The sequence below is a fragment of the Physella acuta genome, unplaced genomic scaffold, assembly GCF_028476545.2.
Source record: "Physella acuta isolate Inbredline_101_S28 unplaced genomic scaffold, ASM2847654v3 ptg000210l, whole genome shotgun sequence".
In the NCBI taxonomy this organism is placed as follows: Eukaryota; Metazoa; Mollusca; class Gastropoda; family Physidae; genus Physella; species Physella acuta.
In genome coordinates, this window is record NW_026731729.1 from 138,085 (window position 1) to 152,742 (window position 14,658).

Here is a 14,658-nt window from a genome sequence, read left to right on the forward strand (position 1 = left end):
CAATGGTTCACCCCAGCCAGTTCAACACTACAGTACGGGGTTCTGGGCATGTAGACAATGGTTCACCCCAGCCAGTTCAACACTACAGTACGGGGTTCTGGTGTAGGCATGTAGACAATGGTTCACCCCAGCCAGTTCAACACTACAGTACGGGGTTCTGGGCATGTAGACAATGGTTCACCCCAGCCAGTTCAACACTACAGTACGGGGCTCTGGGCATGTAGACAATGGTTCACCCCAGCCAGTTCAACACTACAGTACGGGGTTCTGGTGTAGGCATGTAGACAATGGTTCACCCCAGCCAGTTCAACACTACAGTACGGAGCTCTGGTGTGGGCATGTAGACAATGGTTCACCCCAGCCAGTTCAACACTACAGTACGGGGTTCTGGGCATGTAGACAATGGTTCACCCCAGCCAGTTCAACACTACAGTACGGGGCTCTGGTGTGGGCATGTAGACAATGGTTCACCCCAGCCAGTTCAACACTACAGTACGGGGTTCTGGGCATGTAGACAATGGTTCACCCCAGCCAGTTCAACACTACAGTACGGAGCTCTGGTGTGGGCATGTAGACAATGGTTCACCCCAGCCAGTTCAACACTACAGTACGGGGTTCTGGGCATGTAGACAATGGTTCACCCCAGCCAGTTCAGCACTACAGTACGGGGCTCTGGGCATGTAGACAATGGTTCACCCCAGCCAGTTCAACACTACAGTACGGGGTTCTGGGCATGTAGACAATGGTTCACCCCAGCCAGTTCAACACTACAGTACGGGGTTCTGGGCATGTAGACAATGGTTCACCCCAGCCAGTTCAACACTACAGTACTCGGGACCAACAACTCAGTCATTATTGGCTCTACGTAATCGGCTTTGATTACAACGGCGTTGAAGGTATCGGAAAATACCTAGTTCTAAGGATATATATACAAGACTTATGCTACGTAATAATGATATGCTCAATGAAGATCAGTTTCAGAAGTTTCACTATTCATAGATTTAATTTAAAAAAAAAGTTAAATACAGAATTAAATAATGAAACGAGGTTTTATTTAAAAAAAATTCTTTACTCTCATGTAATATATAAAAAAAATTGTTAATAATTAAACAAATTAAAATCCACTTTGATCCTCTAATTGCATGTTATAAAATGTAGTTACGTTACATGATAATGGCATCTAACCATTAGACCATCTAGCGAGGCGTGTTATTGTCCAAGTTGACGCACCCAACACGAGCGTCTGTTGACCTTTCAGCCTAAGTGCTAGCAGATACTGGAACAAAAAATGATAGCCCGAGGCGATCCACACACCCAGGGGAATATCTAACACGGCCAGTTCTTGCTTCATAACGTACCAATAACCATCGCACTTCCCTACTAACAATAATTAATGGTTGTATTCATCTACTTTAATAAACATAATTGTGAGTTGTGTTTGCGCTATAGATGCGTGTGTCAACGAAGCTTGAGTATCTCCAACATTTGGTACAAAAAATGCTGCGATTCTTATTATATTAATTGAGTTTATTATTCCTGCATATTGGTACAAGGTGTCTGGAATAGAGGCTTGCGACGTCAATAGTCAATACATGTAAATCACGTGGTCTGGGATATATTTAGAACAGGATGACTATGACTTGGCTGAGAGCTGAGATTCTAAAAAAAAAGTGGTACGAGAAGGAGAAATACAATCCTGGAAAATTTTCCGTTATAGATTTTTGTAACAAAACTCTTATGATTATCCATAAAGTACAAGTAGCGATGAAGACAAATGACTCACGTTAGATTAACCTATTACATACATCGATTTAATTGGTCGCGGCTACTGTTGCATATCTTTTTTTGGACACTGAAGAATGAAGCCGCCAAAAGAAATTAGTCTAGAACATTATTTCTGTTTTTATGTTACTTTGTCAAAATATTTTTGGATATACCCGTAAATAGAAACTTTAGTTTTAATAGAATTTGTTAACTAAAGTAAGCCGTAGGACAAAAGGAAGATTAAGAATTGTGTGTAAAATACCTCTGAAATTATTTTAAAAAATATTTTAAAATAAAATATAGAAACCGTTTTGTAGTTTTCAGTTTTTAGACGTTTTGGAAAATTTGAAAAACTTGGGTGAAAAGCTAAGATCTCAACCTACATCACAAGTAGTAAGTTTCGGTCAACGAAGCAATGGGACATAACCTCTACACATTTAGGCTGGAATCTCAAGTTATCGGCTGCTGGCAGTGAGAAACGAAGGTAAAACAAAATGGACAACTTTTTTAGCAAGAGAACTACACAATTACTAAGCAGACGTTTTTTTGTAGAAAGAAAATATCAATAAATTAAACATAAGAAAATGACGCCCCGAAACCTTTTCACGGCTCTGATATTCTTCAACCAAGCCAGACCCTGGCCACCATATATGTACATTCTCAACCTTACAATCAACGATACAGCCATACATCGGCCAACGTTGCGAAATCCGGCCCAGCAAACTGGCAGTTATCCGCCACATTTGAAAATACTAACGTAGCATAAAAACAACAAATTCAGACAGCTCCTATCATCAACTTCTTTTCCTGATAGAAAATAAGATATCATTCCAGCTCATTCCAACCAGTTTCTGCCGGGGCTTTCGGCGAGAAAAAAGTTTAAGAAAACAATTTGCAGAGCAATAAATGAGTTCCATTGCGACGTGGGTCCCGTGGCTTGGGACGCGCTGTCCGAGGTGGTTACTCAATCATCGCAGGTCTGCAACCGGAAACTCGCTCTAACGAAGTGTCTCGTGGCATACTTGTACTACGTCACTTCCGTTTTTCTTAGTACTGGTCTTTTGTATTCTCTTTATATAAAACATTGATCAAGACGCCGGTTAAAGGATAGCTTTATACGATTTTAATATTTGCATTTATTAAAATTTTAATAAATAGTGCATGGTCAGAGATTTAAAAGTTAAACTTGTAGGTATTCGTGCATATATTTGTTTTGGTAAAAATATGGGTGTATGGTAAACGTATATGTATAAAAAACACAGTAGTGTGTCATTTCTTAACCATTTTGTATAGACAGTTCGGCATCATCGGAGTGGCGTAAACTATATTATAATGTCTACATTTTATGGGTAATTCTCCGATGGTGAGGATAAATCGGCTCATAACTACATACCGGCGCACACATACCCGTGTGCTAAATAATACGACAGACACACGAACATATACCTGTATGTTCCATATATGGGCTCGCCCACCCACTCCATGTTATATGCCTGAATACACACTCAGACCTTTAATGTCGAGGCCAAATTAGCAGCGAACATTTCACATCTTACAGCCATCAGTAAAGCTGGCGGCATCAAAGAAATTATTTTATTTACAACCTACAATTAATGAAAGATCAAAGTTCTCGCTCAATCGATAAGTGGATCAGTCTTAATTTATTTGATGACCGCAAGCTTAAAGTTTCATGACACTGGGACTTAGTGAATTGCCCACGCTGTATTTACAGTGTAAAATTGTAACCAACAAACTCACAGCAGATGCTAACTTTGAATTGAATAACTTCAGCAATGATTACACAATGCTGTTTACTCCTTTATACACAACTCCCAGCCGGTCAATTATCTTCTACCAGCTGCATAACCACACACAAAACCCCCCTCACAAAAGTTCACACCTCTTTTATTCACACTTTCGACCTTTGTAAAAAGTACATAAACACCACAGGGTTAAACCAACTAACACACGTACTGTCCCCTGAGTTCTACTAGTTCTAGACTATTCTAGCCTAAACTACAAATGACCGGTAACACTCAGTAGACATTTCATCCAGTGGTACAACCAGTGGTGTTTACATTGTACTCAAGACACCCAAGATATTTCATCCTGTGGTACAACCAGTGGTGATTACATTGTACTCAAAACACCCAAGATATTTCATCCTGTGGTACAACCAGTGGTGATTACATTGTACTCAAGACACCCAAGATATTTCATCCTGTGGTACAACTAGTGGTGTTTACATTGTACTCAAGACACCCAAGATATTTCATCCTGTGGTACAACTAGTGGTGTTTACATTGTACTCAAGACACCCAAGATATTTCATCCTGTGGTACAACCAGTGGTGTTTACATTGTACTCAAAACACCCAAGATATTTCATCCTGTGGTACAACTAGTGGTGTTTACATTGTACTCAAAACACCCAAGATATTTCATCCTGTGGTACAACTAGTGGTGTTTACATTGTACTCAAAACACCCAAGATATTTCATCCTGTGGTACAACTAGTGGTGTTTACATTGTACTCAAGACACCCAAGATATTTCATCCTGTGGTACAACCAGTGGTGTTTACATTGTACTCAAGACACTCAAGATATTTCATCCTGTGGTACAACCAGTGGTGTTTACATTGTACTCAAAACACCCAAGATATTTCATCCTGTGGTACAACTAGTGGTGTTTACATTGTACTCAAAACACCCAAGATATTTCATCCTGTGGTACAGCTACTTGTGTTTACGTTGTACCCAAGACATTTCATACAGTGGTACAGCTAGTGGTGATTAGTTACAGTTAAAACAAGAATTTATGATGTCACTGTTTTACTGCGTGCCAAATATAAAAAAAATGAACTCTGGGCGTACAAAGAAAACGAAGTGTCACAACGCTGTGTATTTTAAACCATTTTAAACGAGTTAGGGACCTAGACTCTAGACAGAATGTTTAGCTAGATATTTTAAAAACTGAAATCAAATTTTCAGCAGCGCGCGCTGACATATTGTATGTGATGTGAGGTCAGCCCCCACTTGCGACTTCTGAAGAAACCTCTATCATAAGACTCGCGCTATGTACTCTTATGTCAAGCCACCGTAATGCGGTGCTTGCTTATAATCGCTAAGATTCCTTATAGGCACTTTTGAGTATTTATATTTAGTAAATCTTACTACGCGTTCTAAAAAAAATCTAATTTTTACTGTGTACTTAAAACTTGCAGATCTACGTTGTGAAATGGTAAAATAAAACATGTGATTTTAAATTGTCATAAGCCTGTATGAATCACTATATGCTTTTAATGGCATAACACATCAATATTTTGAATTGTTCGACATATTTGTATAATTATAAGTACCCGAACCATAGTCCATTAATCTCTGATTTAAATAAAACCATAATTTGATCATTTCTTTATCCCATAAATGCTCCCCTCTCTGAATAACAAAAGATTTTAAGTAATTTGCATTCATATAATATTCTTTTCCTGGTAACTTTCGTTTTTCCCCCGTGTTTGATTTGTTCATATCGAATTAAATGCAAACACAAGTTCGCTAAAAATAGGCCAAATATTTAAAGCAGGTAATTTTTGTTTCAAACAAGGGTATTATTATTATGATAAATGAGTTCGCCCCACCTTTGCAATCAGAGCTGAACAGTTAATTATAGTCCCAATGATTCACCAAAGCTAACAGCGAAAAATAGACTCGTTAAATCTGGCTTGGAGTAAAAAATAAAACACATTTGAAGGTTAAACAAAGAAGAAAAAAATTATCGCCCTTTTTACTATCTGGTGACATTCAAGTGTACTTTGGCGCTGGAGTTATCTGTTCTTGCCCGGGTTCAATGTTCACCTAAACACTTTGTGTTTCCGGAGGGGTTCGCCCAATAGCAGAAGATACTCAACTACGTTAGATGGCATCGGGAGAAAAAAAACACACCACTTCCAGCACTGTAGCGGGCAGAAACTACACCGGGTTGACCTTTCCCGCAAGAAATCATCGACCATGGTGAGATGACGCGATACTTTTCGGGTCAATGAGTGCAGCCGATGTTCACGCTGTCGTGTTGTAGACTCGTGTAAGTAAAGGGTTAAGGAATGTTCAAGGGGACAGAACTCTTTGAAACCAATTTGTCACGTATAGACGTCCGTGTCTGATTCTATAATTCTGTCAAAAAATAGAAGCTCGTGCCTCTCACAAGAGGGGGACATCCAGCGTGCTTGTTTCAAACGTCCGCGCTGCCTCAACTTTACACATAAACCGATTGGAACAAAATATTTCAAATACTGTTTTATCAAGGAAGACCCAGCTCAAACGTGGCCAGACCAATTTGGACGATGTTGGCCAAGATGGAGTGGCCTGAAATATATTTCATTTATGCTGATAGATGTCTTCAGACAGGGGAGATAAATATTGTCAGCTCACCCGCTGGTATCCGCAACTCAGTATTTTTATTGTTGTAATCATTTCTTGCCCGCTAGACCAGTCGACTTGACGGCAGTAGACAGATTCGTACATTCGATGTTTGGCTAAATGTACTGTTAACTTACGCAAGTCTTTTGGTTGGTGGGCGGGGACGGGTGAGTGGAGAGGTGTGGGGGGGGGGGGGGGGGGGGGGAACAACTTTAATTTTTATTTCAGTTAAGCCATCGACAAAGTTTGGTCAATTTGTCTATTCCATACTGACACGATATACAGGGTTTAGCATTCATTGGCACACACATGTCCACGATTGACACGTTTCTCACTTGTACCAGAGTCAAAATTAAGTGAAGCATATACATTTAAAATTTCTTAATACAATTACAAGTACAATTTTTAGAATTGACACACACATGTAGGCTACAAGATTTAGAATTGACCTGTACGCCTGTTTTTAAAAGTCCAAGCAATGTAAAAACGAAACAGTGTCTTTGTATTACGTTGGTGTGACCACGGTGAAGACAACAACTAACTTCCCAAAAATACATTTAGAAAATCTATGTCCATGACATAACTCACTAACCAGTGAATGTTGACGTATCACACTTGTAAAGAAATGACCATACTTTGGTGAGAGTGAATGGTCATTCTACGTCGTCCGGACTTATTCATGCTCATAAACGTCAGCAGCCACTTAGGTAAATAACATCATACGTCTGGGCCGCCGGACCAAGTAACTCCAACATTTTCATAGCTGCGCACGGCTTGGGGGACTCGGGGCTAAAGTTTAGGGTAGACCCGTGACGTCAGCTGAGTTGGGAGTTGGAGATTACATTTGGCTATCTATTTTTAGACACATCATTGTTTATGATATGAACTGGGGTGGAAGAAAAAAAGGAAAGTACTAACTACCATGTCTTTGGGAAAGTTTTACTGCTGACTTGTTTCGCTTATACTTATACCTTAGGCTTCTCGTATTGAAAAATTGTAGTTATAAAATAACAATTTTAATTTTTCATCATAAATGTACCGTTGATAAGTATTATAACTTTCAACCAAAATCCCCATATTTGTCTTAGCTATTACATTCCACCTGTTTAAAAAATACTCTGAATTTAACTCTCTCTTTATTGCTCCTTTATTAAAAAAAGAAAAAAAAAAAGATCCAATGTAAGAAAAAGTTTAGTTTCTGGCGCAAGCTCAGTATTATAAATATACAAAAGTACAAAGTCTAGCCTATTGCAGGAAAAGTCTATTGGCTATATGTGCAAGGAATGTTACTAGGAGATAGTTTACTACAGGAAAGGTCACTTGAGAAAAGTCTATTGCAGGAAAGGTCACTAGATAAGTCTACTGTAGAAAAGGTCACTTGAGGTGTCTACTACAGGAAAGGTCACTTGAGATAAGTCTACTGCAGGAAAGGTCACTTGAGATAAGTCTACTGCAGAAAAGGTCACTTGAGATAAGTCTACTGCAGGAAAAGTCACTTGAGATAAGTCTACTGTAGGAAAGGTCACTTGAGATAAGTCTACTGCAGGAAAGGTCACTTGAGATAAGTCTACTGCAGGAAAGGTCACTTGAGATAAGTCTACTGTAGGAAAGGTCACTTGAGATAAGTCTACTGCAGGAAAGGTCACTTGAGATAAGTCTATTGCAAGAAAGGTCACTTGAGATAAGTCTACTGCAGGAAAGGTCACTTGAGATAAGTGTACTGTAGGAAAGGTCACTTGAGATGAGTCTACTGCAGGAAAGGTGACTTGAGATAAGTCTACTGCAGGAAAGGTCACTTGAGATAAGTATACTGCAGGAAAGGTCACTTGAGATAAGTCTACTTCCGGAAATGTCACACGACAGACCTGGAGCGCCGATGTTAAAGAGAAGAGTGTGAAGAGGATGGCGGGTAAAAAAACGGACATTGTATCCAGGCTTTTATCCACATGTCCAGCGCTGAGTTTTCCCGCGACTGCTTGCTCAGCGAATGGAGAGCAAATAGCCAGCCTTTTATGGGGCAGGTCACACACCACTTTCAGCCCCACACCGAAAATTCGTTTTGGGTTTGTCCAACATTTTCTCCTATTTTCACTTCAGAAAATCCCGAAAGCTTTGCCTCTTGAAGAAAATATCTCAACTGAGAGAAAAAAAATGTGGTTAGACTATTTCCCAGAGTTTTATGAATAGCATAAGGCTGTTTTATCAGCCAGTCTTTCGCGGGACGGATATTACCATAGCGATTTATTTATCACAAATGTGATTATTCTTACGTGTCGGCGCCCTGTATAGCCAGACAAACAGAACCACAAACACGATAGGGCGAAATCGATTCCCACGCTGTTAAAATTGTAATCGCCGATATAGTCCATTCGGCAATCTAATAACTCAAGTGTGGAGAGCCGACGATGCTATATTGCCCTGCTACAATTATCGCTTTACAAACGAAGGTCTGTTTCATTTTAACGGTGACGTCACCACTGGATTTAATCAAATAAATGCATTGCTGGTGAATCGAGAAGGGGGAGGTGGGGTGGTACATGTCCGGTCCTGTTCGGATACCGAACGTTCATTAGCGTTTTCACGTGTACTCACGGTTCCTGTTTATTCGGCGCTTGAACCAGTTACTTACGTGACATGGACAAGTTTCATGCCAACTTAGACTCAGATATGATAACCGCGCAGAAAATGACTTGGCCATTTTGGTACTGACATGTCTTGGCCACCTTGGTACTGACATGACTTGGCCACCTTGGTACTGACATGACTTGGCCACCTTGGTACTGACATGACTTGGCCACCTTGGTACTGACATGATTTGGCCATTTTGGTACTGACATGATTTGGCTACCTTGGTACTGACATGATTTGGCCATTTCGGTACTGACATGACTTGGCCACCTTGGTACTGACATGACTTGGCCACCTTGGTACTGACATGACTTGGCCACCTTGGTACTGACATGATTTGGCCACCTTGGTACTGACATGACTTGGCTACCTTGGTACTGATATTACTTGGCCACCTTGGTACTGACATGACTTGGCCACCTTGGTACTGACATGACTTGGCCATCTTGGTACTGACATGACTTGGCCATCTTGGTACTGACATGACTTGGCCATCTTGGTACTGACATGACTTGGCCACCTTGGTACTGACATTACTTGGCCACCTTGGTACTGACATGACTTGGCCACCTTGGTACTGACATGATTTGGCCATTTTGGTACTGACATGATTTGGCTACCTTGGTACTGACATTACTTGGCCACCTTGGTACTGAAATCAATTGGCTATCATGATGCTGGTGTTTTTTCTAGTTTACGTTTAATTTATTGGCCCTACAATCTGTCAAGATTAGAGCAATTAGGGTCTAATCGGGGTCGACCGTTATACTAATTTAAATGTTGGCGTGGGTGGGGTCTCATGTAGTCAGAGGGGTGTGTCAAAGAGACGATGACAAAGGGGAAGTGTTATAGAGAGAGAGGGTGAAAAAGAGGGAGTGTCAGAGGGAGAGAGAGAGAGAGAGGGTGTCAAAGTGGGAGTATGTGACAGACAGGTAATACCAGAGAAAGTTTGTGGTAGAAATAAAGTTTATCACGGCTGGTTTGTTAGAAGGACGGGCTTAAAATAAAATTCATTACGACATTTGAAACCCATTCATTAGCAATCAACATTCGACGTGTTTGCCCTCCTTCAGCGTGTGTCTACAAGGCAGTAAGATAAGAACGTATTAAACATGTCGTCACATGACTCGGGACCACGTGCCTCCCCCGAACTCAACTCATGTTTGATGTATTTAGCCCAACCTCGTTTTATTTTTAATACCGGGAAAACCCAAATGGTTTTTAGCCCATCCTACCTCTATAAAAAACCACAACATGCGAGCAAGGTGGAGAATTTTGTCTACATTTGTGTAGTCTGGGTTAAAACAATACCACATAACTAACATGAGCAAATAGAAGAAACAGAAGTATGTACTTATAGCGTATATTTTCCCATAATCCGATCATTCTATTATCACGTTAGGGCACACAGCACCGGCAGGACTTGCCGGTGTTACACAAATACAAAACACGACACGAAATGGGGGATTGCTGCATGGAATTATTGACTGAACACCCCCTGATAGAATCACCGTGGCACTGAGTACACCGTTATAAAACCACAGTGGTACTGAGTACACGAAGCAGCAAACACCGTCGTGTCGGTGTAGTAGACCGACGACTAGGGTCGGATGGACGCGCTAGTCCTGCTGGCGGCCCCAGCTGTGTAATGAACCGAGACGGTGGTTGTTCGCTTGTCGGGCGGGCACTGCTGGGTATTGTTGGCGCAAGGGGTAGAAAATATTTGAACGGCCTTCGGGGAGGTGAACCGTTTCCTCGTGTGTTTGTCTTTTGTCACCAAGCCTAAACCAACAGCAGTCAAGTATTATTGGGACGTTAACCCAAGTCACGGAAACAATCATTTGCCTGGTGATATGTTGAAAAAATAATTTGAGCCGCCGCCCACACGCCGTCTGTGTTGACCAACCTAAAGAAACAACGTGTTGCAAGCTTGGGCTGGCTGTAAATAAACCTACAATAGACCCATAGCTAGAAAAAAAAAACCACTTTAAATAAACCTTCAATAGACCCATAGCTAGAAACAAACAAAAAAACTTTAAATAAACCTTCAATACAGACCCATAGCTAGAAACAAACAAAAAACTTAAAATAAACTTACAATAAAGAGCCATACCTAGAAACAAGAGGCTTACAATAAACCGTCATTAAAAAGCCATAACGAAAAACAAAACTAGTGCATGAAAATCTACAGGTAAATATTAAAATAAAAAAAAACCACCTCAATTTCTTATTGAAAGCATATTAAAGGGGAATTGATAAGGTATTTGTAGTGAATATAAACAATATTGGTTCTCTTTTTGTCTGTCGAAGCTTTTAATGGACGCAACCGAGAATAGTCTCGAAATAATTCGAAATGCCCATTAAATATTTAAAAAATCATGTGTGCTGTAGTTTAAAAAAAATGTATAGTTTTAAACAGAGGCGAAGCGAGGGGGGGGGGGGCGGGGATGCGGACCGCACCGGGTGACACCATTTAGGGGGTGACACCAAGGCAAAAAATAGCAAAATATATAGAGAAAAATGATAATTCCACTTAATTAAGTGATTAATTCGAGTGTTAAATAGTCTTTTAAGAGGTGCAAATCGAAAGTTTGAGGGGGGGGGGGGGGTGCAAATCAAAAGTTTGAGGGGGGGTGCAATCGAAAATTGAAAGTTTGTCCCCGGGAAGGGTGACTACGCTTCTGGGGGGGTGACACCATTAAGTGCCGCACCGGGTGACACCCGACCTCGCTACGCCACTGGTTTAAAATTCTGACTGTTTGATTTTTGTTGGGCTTGCTAAATATTGGATATAATTGATGTTTTTATTATTTTCGGTAACTAAACAAAATTATTTAAAAAAAAGTTATTAATTGTTGACAATATATCATAGAAATTTAAAACAAAAATGGCTTATCTTTAAAAATTGTATCGGCAAAAATTTGAGTATAAATTACTAAGCGTTCATTATGAATAGGCTTGAAAAGCTGGTTCCAAATGGTTCCAAATTTGTTGCCAGAAAGCATATTTTTCAACCAAAATTGAATATTTTTATAACATTTGTGTAACAAGTACAAGATGACAAGTACACAATTTTAATTAAGGCTAAAATAGTCAAACAAATAATTACTAGTAATATAATAGTAATTTAGCAAACGTTTTTATTTTTAATTTGGATTGGTAGAGTCAGGGTGTTGTTTTGATAGGGGATGTTGTATTATTTAATGTAAGTACAATACTACGCTATACACCATACACAACTATTGGGTCTTTTATCATGGAAAACAATTGTTCTGACTTTCATTGTTTTACTCTTCCTGGCCATTCCGGTGGACTTAAACTTAAAGGAGAGGTTGAGGGCGTTTTTTTTTTTTAAATAAAATAATTCTAAACTGCTTTTCAACGGCTTACATTAAATACAAAAATTATGAAAATGAGTTTAATCGGTGGTTCACAAACAGCTTTAATTTTTACAAATATAACTATAATTTTATCGCTTGCGATATTAAAAAAAAAAGATAAAAAAAAAATAGTGTGATTATATAGACTTTTCAAACGGTGTTCATGTGGAGAACATCAATGTTTGTCTTTCGAAAGTGAAACTTAAGGTTAAACTGCTACATAGATGCTACATCCAAAGACAGCTGTAGCAAATTAAGCACACATTTCCCAACACTGCAAGAGTAGACAGACACATCAATTGATATAACAAACATGAACTGTTAAAGACATTTTCTTTTATTTAAAATTTAGGACTACAATGACTTTATCGCTATTTCATGTTTTCAACACACACACACACAACTTGACTAGCATTACGTGTTATAAGAAAATGGATGTATTGAGAACGTAAACATTATTATTAATTAATAAATATTTTTTGCAGTAGTATTGTTTCATTATGTATGCTACTTATGTACTATGTAGAAATATTTAGAACAACTAATTTTTTTGCTTAAAGAAATTATCATAACGGGTTCGAAGAAATATTATCAACGAAATTTAGTCTAGGAATTAATATAATTGGCCGTTGTAATCAGGATTTTGGCCGTCAAATTTTCACCAGGCAAATCTTGCATTGCACGTGACGGTCGAGAACAATTTGTCATGCTCCCTGTGAGTTATGGCCCCTGAGTTAAAACCTAACGGGTCCCTGCAATGTGCCTTGCTGTACAGGGCTCACCCCAAGGTCGGACAACCCATCATTAGTGATTGATTGATTTCTGCACAAGCACATTGAACACTTGCGTCGCATGACCCCCAGTCTCCGTTTGTTGCCGCCAACAGAACTGTGATTTACCACACAGCTCTGAGATAGCTGAAAAAAATAAATTTACTGTTCATAAAAATCCCGGCCAAACAAACTTTGTGCGCGCGCATTTCTAGATAACCGCCAAAGTGTTGGAATGAAAAGGCAATCACGGGGTAGTCGGGTTTTTATTTCAGGGCGTTGCTAAGTAAGTGATCGCAGGGTGTAGCGTGCCGGGGGGATGGCGGATCAAGCTGAGCAGAAGCTAATGTCGTCCTCGCACGCCACCTAGCTGCCGCGCGATTGGGTCGTCCGCAAAAGTCGTCTTACTCTCGTCTAGCGGGATGATTTCACGACGGCTTTATGTCGGAATATGCAAAGTTAATTAATTGCCTTCTGAATGGAATATTTTTCACAGAGTAGCTTTTACTTTCCCAGCAAACAGACATTACACAGCGGGCTAAGAAAAGGCCGATCTAGAAAATTCGATAGAAAATGAAAATTGTACTTTTGTAGCGAGGTGCACATTTTTATACAGACATTACACGCCCCCCTCTTCCCCACATCATCATAATTTTAAAAATATAACTGATAATTACTTTTAGATGAACTATTAGATTCTTATTTGAACAATACAAAAACGTAGGTTTCGATATTTTTCAACATTAATGTTCTAATTTAAATCATTTTTTCCCCTAAGATTTAAAACATTGCTTTGATTTTAAAAAGCAATAAAACCTGTTTTGATTTGATCAAACAACGTTTTTTAAAAACAAATATTTTTGTTTTTAAAAAATTGGCTAAAAAATATTTATATTGTTGACACGTGTACTGCCAGTGTGAAACTCGGTTGTTGGACTGAAAACGATTTATAAAACATCTACGTTGTAATGATTGAATATATGGGTACGTTGTGGTTACAGTTGCGTGTTATGTGATTGAAACAAATATTGTGTACGATTACAAAAAAATCGTGTATGATTGCGATAAAAATTTTTTCGTGATTGATAAAAAAAAATCAGTGTGATTTAGAGAAAACTCCCGAGTGCTGTGAATAAAACACAACCCAACACTCACGTAGGCCGCTGAATAAACCCACGACAACGCCGCCATGTTGACATCTGATGTGGGGCGAGAGTTTGACGAGTAAAAACTCGATGACGACAAGATGGCGTCTTCGGGTTGAAACCACGAGCTGCAAGAGACGATCCTTGTATCAGCCGGAGAAACTAGCCAAAAACCCGTCCGATTGTCCCACAGCAACGGGCGGCCAGTGGCTGGAATGTAATTTCACAGATAGCACGTGACAAAATATCAAGCGTTTTTTAGCTTGTCATCTCGTGTTCGTTAACAAATTAACATTCATCATTGTTTTAACCCTGGGAATAACGGATGAACTTTAACCTTTTAATTCCGCAGAATTTATTCCCTCCACATGCTGTTTCGTATGGGCCGTGCTGATAAAAGATTGAGTTTATCCTGACATTACAGTAACCTGTAACATAACGCCTAGTTAGAGTTTATCCTGACATTACAGTAACCTGTAACATAACGCCTAGTTAGAGTTTATCCTGACATTACAGTAACCTGTAACATAACGCCAGCTAGTTTCAACAAAAGTA